At 27.7% G+C, this 14,715-nt stretch overlaps 1 protein-coding gene across 10 annotated transcripts in view; it reads right to left on the minus strand.

The window, feature by feature from the left end:
* LOC127291435 (nucleolysin TIAR) overlaps positions 1 to 14,715 on the minus strand; it is a 907,547-nt gene that overhangs the window by 483,401 nt on the left and 409,431 nt on the right. For 2 of the 10 annotated variants that reach the window (XM_051320572.1, XM_051320576.1), the window contains one exon: positions 8,239 to 8,280. The exons of the other annotated variants lie outside the window; for them this stretch is intronic. The gene's annotated coding sequence lies outside the window, so the exon portion shown is untranslated. The remainder of the gene's footprint in view (positions 1 to 8,238; positions 8,281 to 14,715) is intronic. 10 annotated transcript variants of the gene reach the window in all.

Raw genomic sequence — 14,715 nt, forward strand, 5'->3', positions numbered from 1 at the left:
TGAAATGAAAATTATTTCCCAATAAAGCCGTGCTTACATCGAGTAAATTAACCCCTTGTCAAACACAGCGATTGTACAACTTTGAATTTTTTGTTCATAGCAACTAAATTTTTATTGATTTTAAAGATTAATCTTTGGAATAATTTTTTTATTTTAATTCAGAAAATTTCCGATTCCAAACTATATAGTTTTTATAGAAAATAAAAAAATTTCAATAATGCTGATTTCTATTAATTTTTGTCATAGAGTTTCTGACAATAAAGAAAAAAATTGCTTTCCTTTGCATAAAAGATTCATACTTTATAAAGGGTTAATAAAATTTTATAAAAATATAATGATAAATAAAATATTTAATATAATATGTTATATAAATAATAAATATATGATAAATTAATATTAAAAATTAATGTTTAATTAATAATATTATTTCAAGTAAAAGTTAATAGTGTGTTTTAAAATGAAAATAAAAAATAATTAAATTATCCAATAAATTTAATAGAAAATTGCGTAAAATCGACATAAAACACGGTACACCATAAATTTAAGTGTTATTCATTATCGTTAAAATTTCAAAAAACATTAAAATACTGAGAATATTTTTAATGATCATGTAATTCAGGGTAAAATTTCTAAAAAAAAAAAAAAAATTTATACTTCCCTATACTATAAGATGTTATGATTTTTTTTAGTATAACTCTCTAAATTTGAATTAGTCAAAAGTGAGCTACTAATTCACATTAGTAAGAATTTTTATTAATTTTTAGTAAAACATTACTAATTGATTTTGTAGTTTAAAAATTTTTTACTATAATTTTAGTAAAAAGTGACTAAAGATTAGTGAAAATTATTACTAATTTAAATTAGTTGAATTGCATATTTTTTGTCTTTGAAAAAAGAACTGCAGAGTAGATGAATATTATTTACTTACTAGTTTACTTATTTACTAGTGGCTAGTTTTTAAGATTTGCATTTCAAAAAAAATATTCTAATATGCGTTTCATTACTGCGCCGGAAAACGAGAAAGATGAAAAGAAAGAGAGAAAGTGAAACAAGTGAGTTTTATGTTTTATGTCCGACATAGATTAGCATAGTACACGACTGTGAAACCCCCTGGTGAGAAAGACTCACCGACACCACCTTTTCCACTCTCTTTCTGTTTCCCCTTTTTTTCTCTTCTTTTTCGTTATTCTTATATAATGACAACACTATTCCATATTTTTCGTTCTACGAAATTATTTTCATAATTTCTCTCTCTTTCTCTCTCTCTCTTTTCAAGTATGATAGCAGTGAAAAAAAAATCTCAACGAGGATTCTCTTCAGCAAAAATGAAATAATATTTTCTGTTTGAGATTTTCTTATGTTCCATTAGATTAATAAACATTTTCACACAGATTCATAGCTGTTATTTTAAAAAATTATTTCTTTTTAAATAGTTTCACGTTTCACATTCATTTTTAAAACAAATTTTGATATTTTAGTTTCATTTTTAAAAAAATATATTTTTTTATATCGATTTACATTTTTTTTTGCTCTATATTATTTTTTGAAATTGAAATTGATTTTGAGGGACATCAAATATGAGAGATAGAGAGAAAAAAAAGCAAAGTTTCAAGGGGAAGAAGAAGAAAAAGGTAAATTGAATTTATCGAACGATGCAACCTAGCTGAAATTTGGTGAGCATCCACCTAACGTCACGTGCCATTGGAGTAAGAAATTCGCTTTAGTTCACTTCGATTGAGCCGGACTACGGGATGATTCGTATACGTGGTACGTACATTCGTAGATCGTATTGTGGTATACATTCGCGTGGCTCACCCACGTCTGCGTTATTGTTCCATGAAAAAAAAAGATAACAAGAAAACAACAAGGGTAAAGCTAGGCAGAGGCAATCCGCGACCGGAAATTTAAAAAGTTGCGCAAATACTCACTGCTCGCGGGAATGGTTTCAACCTCAACTATATACTATATACGAGGAAGAAAAAAATGAGTAAGAGACTGTATTACAAACTCTCGGAAAAGAAGGTCACAGTAGTTTGTTGATTTATAATCGATCATTAAAATCTCGACAAAACGATAAGATTCCATATTTGCACTTTAAAACTGAAATTTCAAAAAGGAAAAAATTGAACCTTCTTTTTGCATGAAATTAGTGTTCAAAAAAATATGTATGAAGAATTTTTTTTTGTAAAAAAAAAGAACAGAATTTCTTAAACGAATCATCTACAATTTAGCATGGTAAACTTATCTTGCGGCAAGTTTGCCGTGCAATGTTGGCAATATTGCGCGGTTTTCATCTGAGATGTATGAAGAATTTTTTTATGAAGAAAAAAATGAAATATTTTCATATTTATTGAAGAATTTTAATACGGGATTAAGACAACAGTTTTTTATATATATGAGAGATTCTTTTTCAATCGCCCCAGCCCAAAAAGTCAATGTTCTGGGATTGGCTTCATACTTTGGTAAATTGTTGTCCTATATGATAGTAATAAATCCCTAAAATATAAATTAATTAAAAAAATATTCGTAGAAAGTAGAGGGGGTTGAAGTTTTGACGTTAAGGGTAACATTGTCATTTTCAAATCCGTTTAACTATGACAAAAGTTAATGAATTTTAATTTATCTATAATGAATTTTATTGCATTTTTCACGTACTTTTCAAAAATGTATATGAAATTTAAAAAAAAAAAATTTTTAACCCCTTTTTTGTCAAAATCAACCCTTATTTTTCGATTTTCACCCCTTCGGGTATTTTTTTTTTTTTTTTTTTTAATTTCATTGGAAAGCTGAGGTTTTTTCCGATGAGCTATGTAAATATGAAAATGGGACAACAATAATTTTGTGAGTAACAGAATATTAAAGTAGGCGGTGCCGATAAGGGGTGTACCTGGAGATCATCTTTGAGGATTTAGATAGGCACCGCCTAATTTAATATTATGTTTCTCACAAAATTATTGTTGTCCCATTTTCATATTTACATAGCTCATGGGAAAAAACCTCAGCTTTCCAATGAAAATAAAAAAAAAACAAAAAAAAATTCCCGAAGGGGTGAAAATCGAAAAATAAGGGTTGATTTTGAAAAAAAAGGGGTCAAAATTTTTTTTTTTTAAATTTTGTATACATTTTTGAAAAGTACGTGAAAAATGCAATAAAATTCATTATAGATAAATTAAAATCCATTAACTTTTGTCATAGTTATACAGATTTGAAAATGACAATGTTACCCTTAACGGCACCCTTATCGGCACCGCCTACTTTAATATTCTGTTTCTCACAAAATTATTGTTGTCCCATTTTTATATTTACATAGCTTATCGGAAAAAACCTCAGCTTTCCAATGAAAATAAAAAAAAAAAAAAAAAAAAATACCCGAAGGGGTGAAAATCGAAAAATAAGGGTTGATTTTGACAAAAAAGGGGTTAAAAATTTTTTTTTTTAAATTTCATATACATTTTTGAAAAGTACGTGAAAAATGCAATAAAATTCATTATAGATAAATTAAAATCCATTAACTTTTGTCATAGTTAAACGGATTTGAAAATGACAATGTTACCCTTAACGTCAAAACTTCAACCCCCTCTACTTTCTACAAATATTTTTTTAATTAATTTATATTTTAGGGATTTATTACTATCATATAGGACAACAATTTACCAAAGTATGAAGCCAATCCCAGAACATTGACTTTTTAGGCTGGGGCGATTGAAAAAGAATCTCTCATATATAATATTAGAGTCTTTTAGAAAATTTCAAATGTCCGCGTGCTTACATAAAGAATAACTCTTATTTTCCTTCCACACGATCTGACGGAGTAAATAAAAACGAATATTCAAAGGTACAAAGGTTTTAAAATAAGAAAGCATCGCAAATAGAAAAGTGAAATAAGAGAAAGAGAGAGTAGCAAAAAAGCAGGTTCAGAATCGTTGTCATTGGATTGGCTGATATCAAACGAACCCTACCGTCAAGAGTCACGACGATTGGCCGTCATGGAATTCAATACATTCTTATTTTCTTCCTTTCATCTAGATTTCTTTTAATATTTTTTTTTCTCTCTTCTCTCAAATGCTTAAAATATTTACTTTTTTATTTTTCTCTCCTTGTCACAGAGTATACAAGAATTAAACGCATTTTCTCATTTTTTCAAAAGTGCAATCTTTCTCCTTCAAGTAATTTTACGTACTTTATTTGGTAATCTTCTTTTTTAATTATTTTCCTTAATTCTAAATTCATTTCGTATTTAAATCAAAGAAACAAGTAAATAAAATTTCTATATATACAAAACATTTCATTTTATTTCGAAATTTTTATATCACATCAAATGAAAATAAAAAAGGAATTAAGAGAAGTTTTAAATTAATAAAAGAAGAAATTCAAGAAAAATTAAATATGCAAAATTGAAAAAAGAATTGTGAAAATTCTAAACAAGATAGATAATAATTTTTATAGAACATGTTGTATAAGCGTGAGAAATGAATAAAGGTTAATATGACTATACTACGTACAAGTAGACTATGGCAATAAGGACTTTGCTGGCAAGTAACAAGTCACACACGAGGGTAAAGGAAACGATGAGAGCGTCAACTGAGAGGCATGACGAAGCATAGAGAAACGTATATATATATATATTGTAACGCGGCATTTTGTCTCATACAAATGACTTTAAAATAATAAATTTAAATAAATTTTGTAAATAAACAACACCAGGGTGGGAATCCAGCCATAATGGCTGTAAAATGTTATAAATTATAAAAATTGTCTTCTTATGATACTCACTTCATTTTGTTTAAATAATAAATTCACGTATCAACAAACCAACTTGCCAAAGTCGTTAGATTAATAGTCGACTTGTAATAAATAAATTCGATTCTGATTTGTCCTTTCGTTCTGTTATAAAAACTCTCGCGAGTCATGGAGGATTCTCGCCGGGTCGCAAAGACGTTCAGGACATCAGTAACTATCATTGAAATTAGAAGTCATCAAGGAAAGAGCTGCCTGGTGTATATATATTTGGATGAGAGTCCCGAATATTTAAGCACACAAGGAAGACGAAATTGCTGTTTTGTTGACGATCTGTCAAATCAATACTGGCAGTCAATTTCCTATAGACTTCTTGCATCAATCAATTTAACATCGGATAGTGTAGGGATCAGTGTTACCGACGACTGCGTATCGATTATCGGTCGCAGGTATTATATTATTGAATATTAATTGATCTCAATGACACCAAGAAGAGAGGCCGCTGTTTAGCGACGCTTTCGAGTTTGACTCGTCAGCCATTTTACTCTTATTCTCATCCTGGTGTTCGTAGAGTCAAGTTGTATTCTATTGTTTTTCGTGTAAAATAATAAAAATTTAAAATTATAAAAAAGAGACGAGACGTCATTGTCAAATGGACAGCGAGTCCCAATAAATTAATTAGGAGTCGTTTCCTTCAGAATCAATCTCATTATTATTAAAGTATAATTGAATAAATAAAATACAAATCTTGTCTTTCGGCCTTCTGCCATTATTTAACTTTTTCTAAAATTTGAAGTGAATATTAATAAATAGTGTTATTGTTATAAATTTTGTCTAATTAATGGTGTTTACCCTTATCCTCCTTCTCCGCGGTCTATTGTTGCTGTAAAGTAACAATGGAATTCCTTAATTGTTTTCCATAAAATAATTTGGCGTCTTGCCAAAATTATTAATTAAAAAGTGTAGATAACGTTGATTGTCTTGAAAATATAATAATAAATATTTTAATTAATAAAATAAAAACAATAATAAATGAAATTCAACGTTATAATATTGCAGGTCGACAAATATAAGTCACTCGTTTTCCTTCACTTTCTTTATACCTTCATTTCTCTCATTCTTTCTTTCTTTTGTACTCTAAGGATCGCGACTTGTAATGTACAAAAAAGATAGTTAGATCTCGTCGAAGAATTACAGCCAATTTTAAAATGGTGCTTGTGCAATTAAAAGAAAGCCTCATTTGTCTCGTTTGTCTTCTCGTAGTTTAAAAGACGCTCATTGACAAGGAATTTTCACTGATAATATAAAATTATATTATCAGTGAAAAATGATAAAAAGAATAAAAAAATTAGTAGATTCCAATAATCGGTTACTTAACTATTATCAAATAATTATTTACTTGAACCAAACAATTACAGATTTTACAAATAATATAAATCAGAATATAATTAAAAAATTTTTTAATTAAAAATTTTTGAATTTTTCTGATGATGAAGTTTGTGATATATGATTTAAAATGAGATTCTTAAGTTTTAAAGTAGAAAATAAGAAATGCTTCTCAAGTATTTTTCAGTATAATATGTATTAAAGTTTGTTTTTCTATAGAGTTTGGGATAGCTTTGCAATTCGTCGACGATTTTTGCTCTGACGGGCAGCAAATTAAAAACCGTCTAAGTTTTCAAAGAACAGACATGTTTCGCGAGTCAAGGGATACAAATAGCGACAGACAACATTAAAAAAGTATAAGTAAGAAACTGAGAGAAAAAGTAACACTTTAATAACACCTTGATAACATTTTAATAACGTCTTACCACGCCACTCGAATTGCAAACCTATATTCTTTTTAACACTCAAACAATAATTACCAATAAACAACGCAATCCCCTTCTGAGGACAATTTAATCCGTTTAGAAGATATTTATCTTGACATATCCGATTTGAAATTAAATTTATTCTTTAAATTGATTTCTTTCGAAATATATTTTAAATTTCAAATATATTCAAAAATAATAATTATTATATATATTTATACCTACCTTATAATATATTTATGAGAATATTTATATCTTATTATATATTTATACCTAATTATACACCCAAAAAAAAGTAATCTTATACTTAGAGGAAAATTCCTCTTCTAATATCCTCTAAATATTTCCTCTTAAAACAAGATTATTCAATTAAAATGTAGAATATTTTTATTCTTCATTTTAATGGAAGAATGACAAAAGGATTCCTTTTGTATTTTCCTCTTTAATTAAGATTTTCCGTTTTAAATTTAGAAGATTTAAAAAAAGGAAACGGAAAAAAATAATGTAATCGTTTGATCCCTTTCCCTGGGTATGATAGTTGTGAAGTTGTTTTTTAACCTTTCAGTTTTAATATTTCTGGTAAAATGTCAACAAAAAGGACAAAAAAATGGATTTGCTTTATTAAAAATACAGAAAATATAGTTAAATTCAAATTAAATGAATATTTTTAACGCTATTTTTAGATTTAAAAAAATTTGGATATTTCTTGTGAAATTTTACTACTCAGGTAAATAGAAATACTATAACCCCATTTTTGAATCTTTCGAATTTTTTAAATCTTTTTATTTACTTTTTTAAAAAAGTTTTAAAACGTTAAATAATTTCATATATGAAATTTTTTTCTGTCCTATAAAAAATGTTAACTTTTAAACATATCATCATGTTTTAAAATTATTTTTGCGCTGAAAATCTCGTTGATCATTACAACTGATTAATAAAAACTTATTTTTTGTATTTTAATTATCAATATAAAATGTTGATAATTAACCAAAAACATGACATTGTTAATGTTATATTAAAAAACAATTTTTATTATTATATTGAAATGAACTATTATAATTTTACTTAATTTTAATTTAAAAATGTATTTTCTTCAAAGATTTTATTATTTGATTGAAATTATAATTATTTTATTGATGGCTTTGACATTAAAAACAATTTTACGAGGTTTGGATGTCGACATTTAATTTAAGAGGAAAATATGCATTTATTTTAGAGGAATCCTCTAGATTGAAAATTACTTTTTTTATGGTGTATACATACCTAATTTATAATTAATATAATAATAAAATTTATTAAAATATAAAATATTTACATCATTTGATTGGAAGGACTGATTAAATTCAATAAAGTTAGAAAATTAATTCGGTGGGAAATTTTCAGTAGAGTAGACATTGTATGGTCAGACATTGAAATCGGTAGTGTTCGTTATACACGAATAATTCCTGTCCAGTTAACGACCAAGTTTATCTACTAATGAATTGGTTGTTAGTGGATGATGACGATATTGGGAATGTTAATTGACGATTTTTTATTAATTAATAACTGACCCTCGGTCTCTTAAATTAATTACACAATTGACTTTCAATTATTAAAAAAAATATATAACGCACATTCAGGTGCATCCAATAATGGAAGTTAATTTACAAAATGAACATTATTCAAAGTAAAAAAAATGAAATATACTCACATTTTGGGCCAATGGATTTTTTTTAATAAACAACAGTCTCACCTGAAATATACAAAAAAAATTTTAATTAATATATTTAATAATAAATAAAATATTGGTAAAAAATTAATTAGGTTAATTGTAATTATGTACTTTTTGAAATGGAAAATAAATTTTGCTTCTGTATAATGAAAATTTATATAAATTATGAAAGTTAATGGATCGTTGAGCAAGTTTTGTGGATATAATAATATAGAAATGATATACAGAGGAAATTCTTCGTTAGATATGTAATTTGACAATGTCGTTTTAAAGGGAGGATATCAACGAACTTGTGAAGCGATTAAACATCCGGGAAGGCAAACACGAAGATGTTTCATTTTAATCTGAGTTTCGCGCGGAGTTGTTCTTTGGTATTCCCTATTTTCTCTCTCGGTGCACTGCTTCATTCCTCTATCTTTCTCTTTCTCTCTTGCAGCCTTTTGTCGTTTCACCTTTTCCTTTACCTCCTTCGTTAACAAAGTACACGGGCACGAAGCATGTAACTTAACTTTTACTCAAACCGAGTTCTTCCGACAACTCCTGTATTTCCTGCGTATTATAATTTTTTATACACCTTATACATATACAACATCTCTTCCAAATATGTTCCCTTTAAAACAAACATGTAGCTTCTATATGATCCATAAAATATTTTCTCAAAATTAGTGTGCATATACCGTTATATAAACGAGGTACTTTTATTCCACTGCAACTTAGTTTTAATTAAAAAAATATATATATAAGAAACGATTTTTTTAAAAACAAATTTAACAAAATACAATACAAATGTTTATTTTTACAAAATTTAATAAAATAATAAAAACTTTAAAATAGATCTTCAAATTAAATTGTGTTTTGTATTTTTTGTCTTTATAAGAAAAAAAGAAGAATAATCAAAAAATATATCGTTTGCATATATAAACAGTGTGAAGTGATTTCTAAAATTATTATTATTTGCAAAAACTTTGAAAACTAATAAAAGGAAGAAGTAAATCTTCAAGAAAGATAGGAAAACATTATAGTATGCTATACACATATTTACTGAGAAAACAGATGATACGTCAATCCTTTAGCCTCAAGTCATAAAACCAAGAGTTCCTTCTTTGGACTTTCCAGCTAGTCAAACTCAAATAATAAAAGTAACTGAAAGGGACTTTGAAAAATGAAGAAAGTCACATCACATGTTTACCTTGTTATACTCATTTATGTGAACATACAACCACCTAAATTGTTTACTCAAAATTATTAATAGTTAAAAGATTTAAAAACCTCAATTTATATATATATATATATATATGTGTGTGGCTTTAAATGTACTTTAGGGATTTTTCTTAAATATTAATCGAAAATTCAAAATTCAAATTCAAAAAATACATAAACTATTATTTTGTTGCCTGTGCGTATTATATCAGTTCATCTCAACGATCTTACCAACGGCAATATTAAATTACTCTTTTATATCTTTGGGGACTTTACAGACTTCACTTAAGTAATATTTTCAGTTGAAACGCGCCAGACAAGTTTCAAAGAAACAATGAAATAATTTTTTTACTACAGAAAATTGGTTTTTCAAAAAAAAGAAGAAAGGTCAACTTTTTACTCTTGCCTATAACATGTCATTCTCAGAATATTTCTTGCACGCGGTGCAGTTTTCTTTAAAGACAAAAATGAAATAAAAAAATATTATATAAAAAAATAAAAGTTGCATTGAAAAAAATGTCTGACTAGAATAACTAGAATTTTGGTTAGTCTAATCAGAATAAAATGTTAAATAAATCCTTTCTACATTTTCTAGTCTAGTTTTATTAACTATCTTTTCTTATTAAAATAGTTAGAAATTTTTTTAATCAGATGCAATTAGTATCTAACTTTAACTAGAATTTCTTTGTCAGTGTATCATTTTTATTGAAAAAATAAAATGCAGATGTAATTTGCAATAATGAATCGTAATTTGACTATAAACGTCGATAATAAATGAAATGTATTCCTGAAAACTGACATCCCTTGAGACAAGAGAGAGAGAGAGGGGGGGAGGAGAAGGCAATGATGAGCCAAAGATGGTGCTTTTAACTCGAAACCAACTTTGTTCTCCGTTATTTCACATCACCATTGGGAAATGGTAGACAGACGATACTTGCGTTCGAGTAAAAACCTTTATTGAACAGGATATCGACTAATATAGGTAGACGCGTGAAAGAGAAGATGACGTGGGTAAAGAGAGTGAGAAGACAAGTCTTCCCAAGGGTACTATATTTATTTTTCATAACTCTTCTATTCAGTTTGCGCGATGCTCCTTCGATTTAAATTCTCCTTCCCTCTATTTCATTTCGTACAGAACACACACATACATACAGTTTTCATTTTTTAAATCACAAAAATCAAATAACACTTTTTTTTTACCTTACTTTCTTTGATTTAAAAATAAAATTTTATTTTATAAATAAAAAATTCTTTCATTTTTTTAAAATTGTTACAAAGTATATATAGTCAAAAATTTTACATACTTTAAAAATTTAAATAATAAAGTTTTGATGTATGATAAACATTGTCAATTCTTCAAGTCAAGATAAGTTATTAAAAGTGTTGAATTTTCCTGAAAAGTTTAAAATTTACTTAAACAAAGTTTTGAGTCCTTTGTATATATAATTAGGTAATTTCATTTAATATAGATACTTTACATAATCCGATAAACATACTAAAAGTTAATAATTCACGAGTTCAATATATGTTATGAATGAGTTTGTACATCAATTATGTGTAAATTGTGTTTTGCAATATTTATTATTTAAACACATATATATATAACATGAGAGTATCAAATTATTATTTGTGTTTCTTGATTACAGGATTTTTTTTTAATTAAATCCATAATCCGATCAAATAACTTAACTATATGAAAAAGTTTAAAAGATTTTATATTAGAAATGTAAACTGTAATATAGTTTAACTGCGGTAATATAGTTTGAAAATGAAAACAAATTGAAAAAATTAAGTGACAATAAAATAAAAAAGAAAGAAACATTTAACAAAAAATATTATAAATAATATGTAACAGTTAAAATACAAAAAAGTAAATATAAATATTCTAAAGTATAAAATATAAAAATAAAACAACAAAATAAAAAAACATTACAAACTTAAAAATTTTTAAAATACATTTAAATAAACATTTGAAAAAAATTATAACAAATAAAAAATACTAATATAAAATGAAATAAAAAATTGTAATGAAAAATTTCAAATAAAAAAACCTATTGAAAAGCAAACTAATCTTGTGGGATTCAATAGAAAAAGAGATTTTTTCCTCTTTTGCAAAATAATGCGTCTGTGCAAAAAAGAGAGAAAAAAAACATCGACATTTGTTACTGCAACATCTTTTTCCGGTGGGATTACCGGATCAAGAGAGATTCCGATAACTCCGGAAAGATTCTCGTCTGGGAAATCGGGATAGAGATAGAAATAGTTCTTCGCGAGTCTGATGGCAATACGCATTTGACTCACGTGCCTCTCTAAGGCCGGAAATCAATCGGCTCTCCCGAACGAATTCGAACATCCTCCCGAATGAGTTGTACCCAAGCCGGAAATGGAAGCTTCGTACTTCGTGTTTACTCGTTCCTCGAATATTGAACTATACTTCGCGAATTTACTTGCTCTAATGTTTCGTAAGCACTTTTGCAATATAATCTTATTATTACTTTTGGACTACTTTCATTTATTATATAAAGAGAAAATTAATAAAAAAATTTGACAGAGTATATCTGACAAATATTTTTATTAATCTTGATTGAATAATTTTGTATTTAAATTTAATGAACTGTATTTGAAATACATACGATTTAATTGTCCCTAATATTAATTATTTGATAATTGTCAAGTAACTGATTATTTGAAAAAATAAAATTGTTTTTAGTACATCATTAGTAAATCGGTTTAATTTAATGTAATTTTAGTATCATGTAATGTTAGTTTAAAAATTGGCGGGTAAATATTTAGTAAAAAGTTATTCTTAGTTGATAAACGTGTTACCGACTGAAGGAAAACATTATTGTAGTATCCGATGACGACACGCGCGCTGTACACGCAGACCTCGACAAAGTCTCGCGCATGCGTCCCATCACACCGATCGTGTATATATAGCGAGAATCGTCACTCTTATGGTTCACAGAGTCGATGAGCAGTCTTACTATCAAGACAAGGGCATTTTCCCAGTAGTCTAGGAGTCTTATTTCAGGAGTTTTACTCCGTATGTTGAGGAAAGTATTATTCCGCTTCAACACGGTTTTACCGTATTTTACGTTATCCCCTAGCGTTAATCCACCATTCATTTTATAATTACATTCGTTACAATCAGTAGTAAAAGGTAAATTTTTATTAGACAAAACTATATAAATTCTTATAATTTTAAGTAACACTAATAAAAGCAAATTTTCTTTAGACGGAAATTTCTTTTATTTTGAGTACCAGCAGTAAAAGTAGTTTCTGAATCAAACACTTAAAAAAAATTTAATAAGTAGGAAGCGAATTATTGGAACAATAAATGTGGGTGAAAAACGAGTTTTAAAACTCGAATAGAGGGAAATTTAGTTAATGAGATGACAGATCTTCCGTTGATTATAATGGCCGGTAGGGAAAATTTTCTCAAGTTTCTATGAAGAATTATGCTTCTAATGAAATCATGAGATAGGAGTGAACATTTCTCTTTGTATAGAAGAAGCAGAGGATGGTTCAACTAGCACGAGCTTAATTTTCTCTTTTTCGTTGAAACCTGGTTGCTCTGTTGTGCTTCGACATCAGTAGAGCCACGGCTTATTCAACGCATTTCCACCCCTGTACCCTTCTTAATAATTACTTGGCTAATGCTACGGGTCCGGTGTAGTTAGCCAAACAAGAAAAAACAGCGTCGTTAACCTCCTCTCATAGTTCCATTGTCCCGTTAGCTTGCCGTCCACTCTTGCATCTACTACACACAGACATTCACACTTACCATCTTCTTTTTAACACCCAGTGTTACCAGCGGCAACGTCGTTGTAGCCGCCGCTAGTATTTGCGTGGTATTACGAAATTAAGCCGACCTGAAATGCACAGAACCCGCTAAAAACAGAGGAATCCCTTTATTCTCGGTATACATTCTCACGATAACGACACTTTCAAAATTAGGAAGAACTTTATGAGCGAATCTTCCTGTGTCAAATTACATTTAGAAATCACATTGCTAATATTATTTTCTCAGTGGAAAATCGACCAGCTAAATGTTGGCAAACAGTCTTCTTAGAATGTTACCAATGGTATGATAATAATTTTCCAATTGCTATACTAACAATTATTCGATAATATTTGCTTTCTAATAGTTTAGTATTTTTGCGTACCTTTTTTATATGTATAATTATAGTTATCTGCATCTTTTAGAAATGTAAATTGAAATGTAAATCTGGTGTAAAAATTTACTGATTTTTTTCCATTATCACAGAAAAAAAAGTAAGTGCCGCTTTAACACCACTTTTGGTGTTGACATTTTTTCCCTGCGTTTGCTCTACTGATGAGAAAATGCTTTTTTCACTTTCTTTCATGTCCATATCATTATAATGTTGTTTCACTTTCTGTTATTAAAAATATTCATTTTACTTCACTAATGATTTTTTTCTTCATTTTCAAAAATTGTCGCTATATTTTTTAAAAATCACAATTTATGTTAACCACAATCAAAAAATTTTAATGAATACAAAGTTATTTTTAGATTTCACTGAAAGAAAAATTCATTGATTTATTTGAATGATATATTTTATACCAAAAAAAAGAAAGAGTTTTATGCTTTCATAATTTTTAAAAGGATTATACAAACTGAATTTCTATTTTTTTCCAGTTTTTTTCAGCGGAACAGTAAACAAATCATGATTTTTTATGCTTTTAAACTCGTTCTGTAATTATCAATCATAAAAAGTACGTGACGTTGGGCGTCGATAGCCTATGGTTTTATTCGATGGTAATAAATATTCTCTATACTTTTCCATATGAGATTGGTCTTATAGTATATATGTATATATCTACACAGGGTGAACATAGAACGAATAACCCCATCTGCATTTTGTACATCATGCAGTAACGTTCGTTCCCGTATTGGGCCATGCAAAGCTTCCAATATTTGACTAGCTGAAGCTTTTGATTTATATGGTCGTCCAATAAAATACAGGATTTACCCATAATACTCTGACACTGTGATTCCGGTGACCCATGTGTTCGTTTTATATATATATATATATATATATATATATATATATATACCGTCAGCTATATAATTTTTTATTCACAAATGTGAATCTTTTATATTTTCTATATACAATTCTAAAGAATCATGTGGAATTTGGTTCTTTCTTGACAGAATTGATATAATTAAATCTTAATTTTACTTCTGATTGAAGAATGTTCAATTTCAAAAATTATTTTCTTTTAGTTAAACGT

The sequence above is a fragment of the Leptopilina boulardi genome, unplaced genomic scaffold (genome assembly GCF_019393585.1).
Source record: "Leptopilina boulardi isolate dan_hultmark-lab unplaced genomic scaffold, ZJU_Lbou_2.1 LbouV2_137, whole genome shotgun sequence".
Lineage (NCBI taxonomy): Eukaryota > Metazoa > Arthropoda > Insecta > Hymenoptera > Figitidae > Leptopilina > Leptopilina boulardi.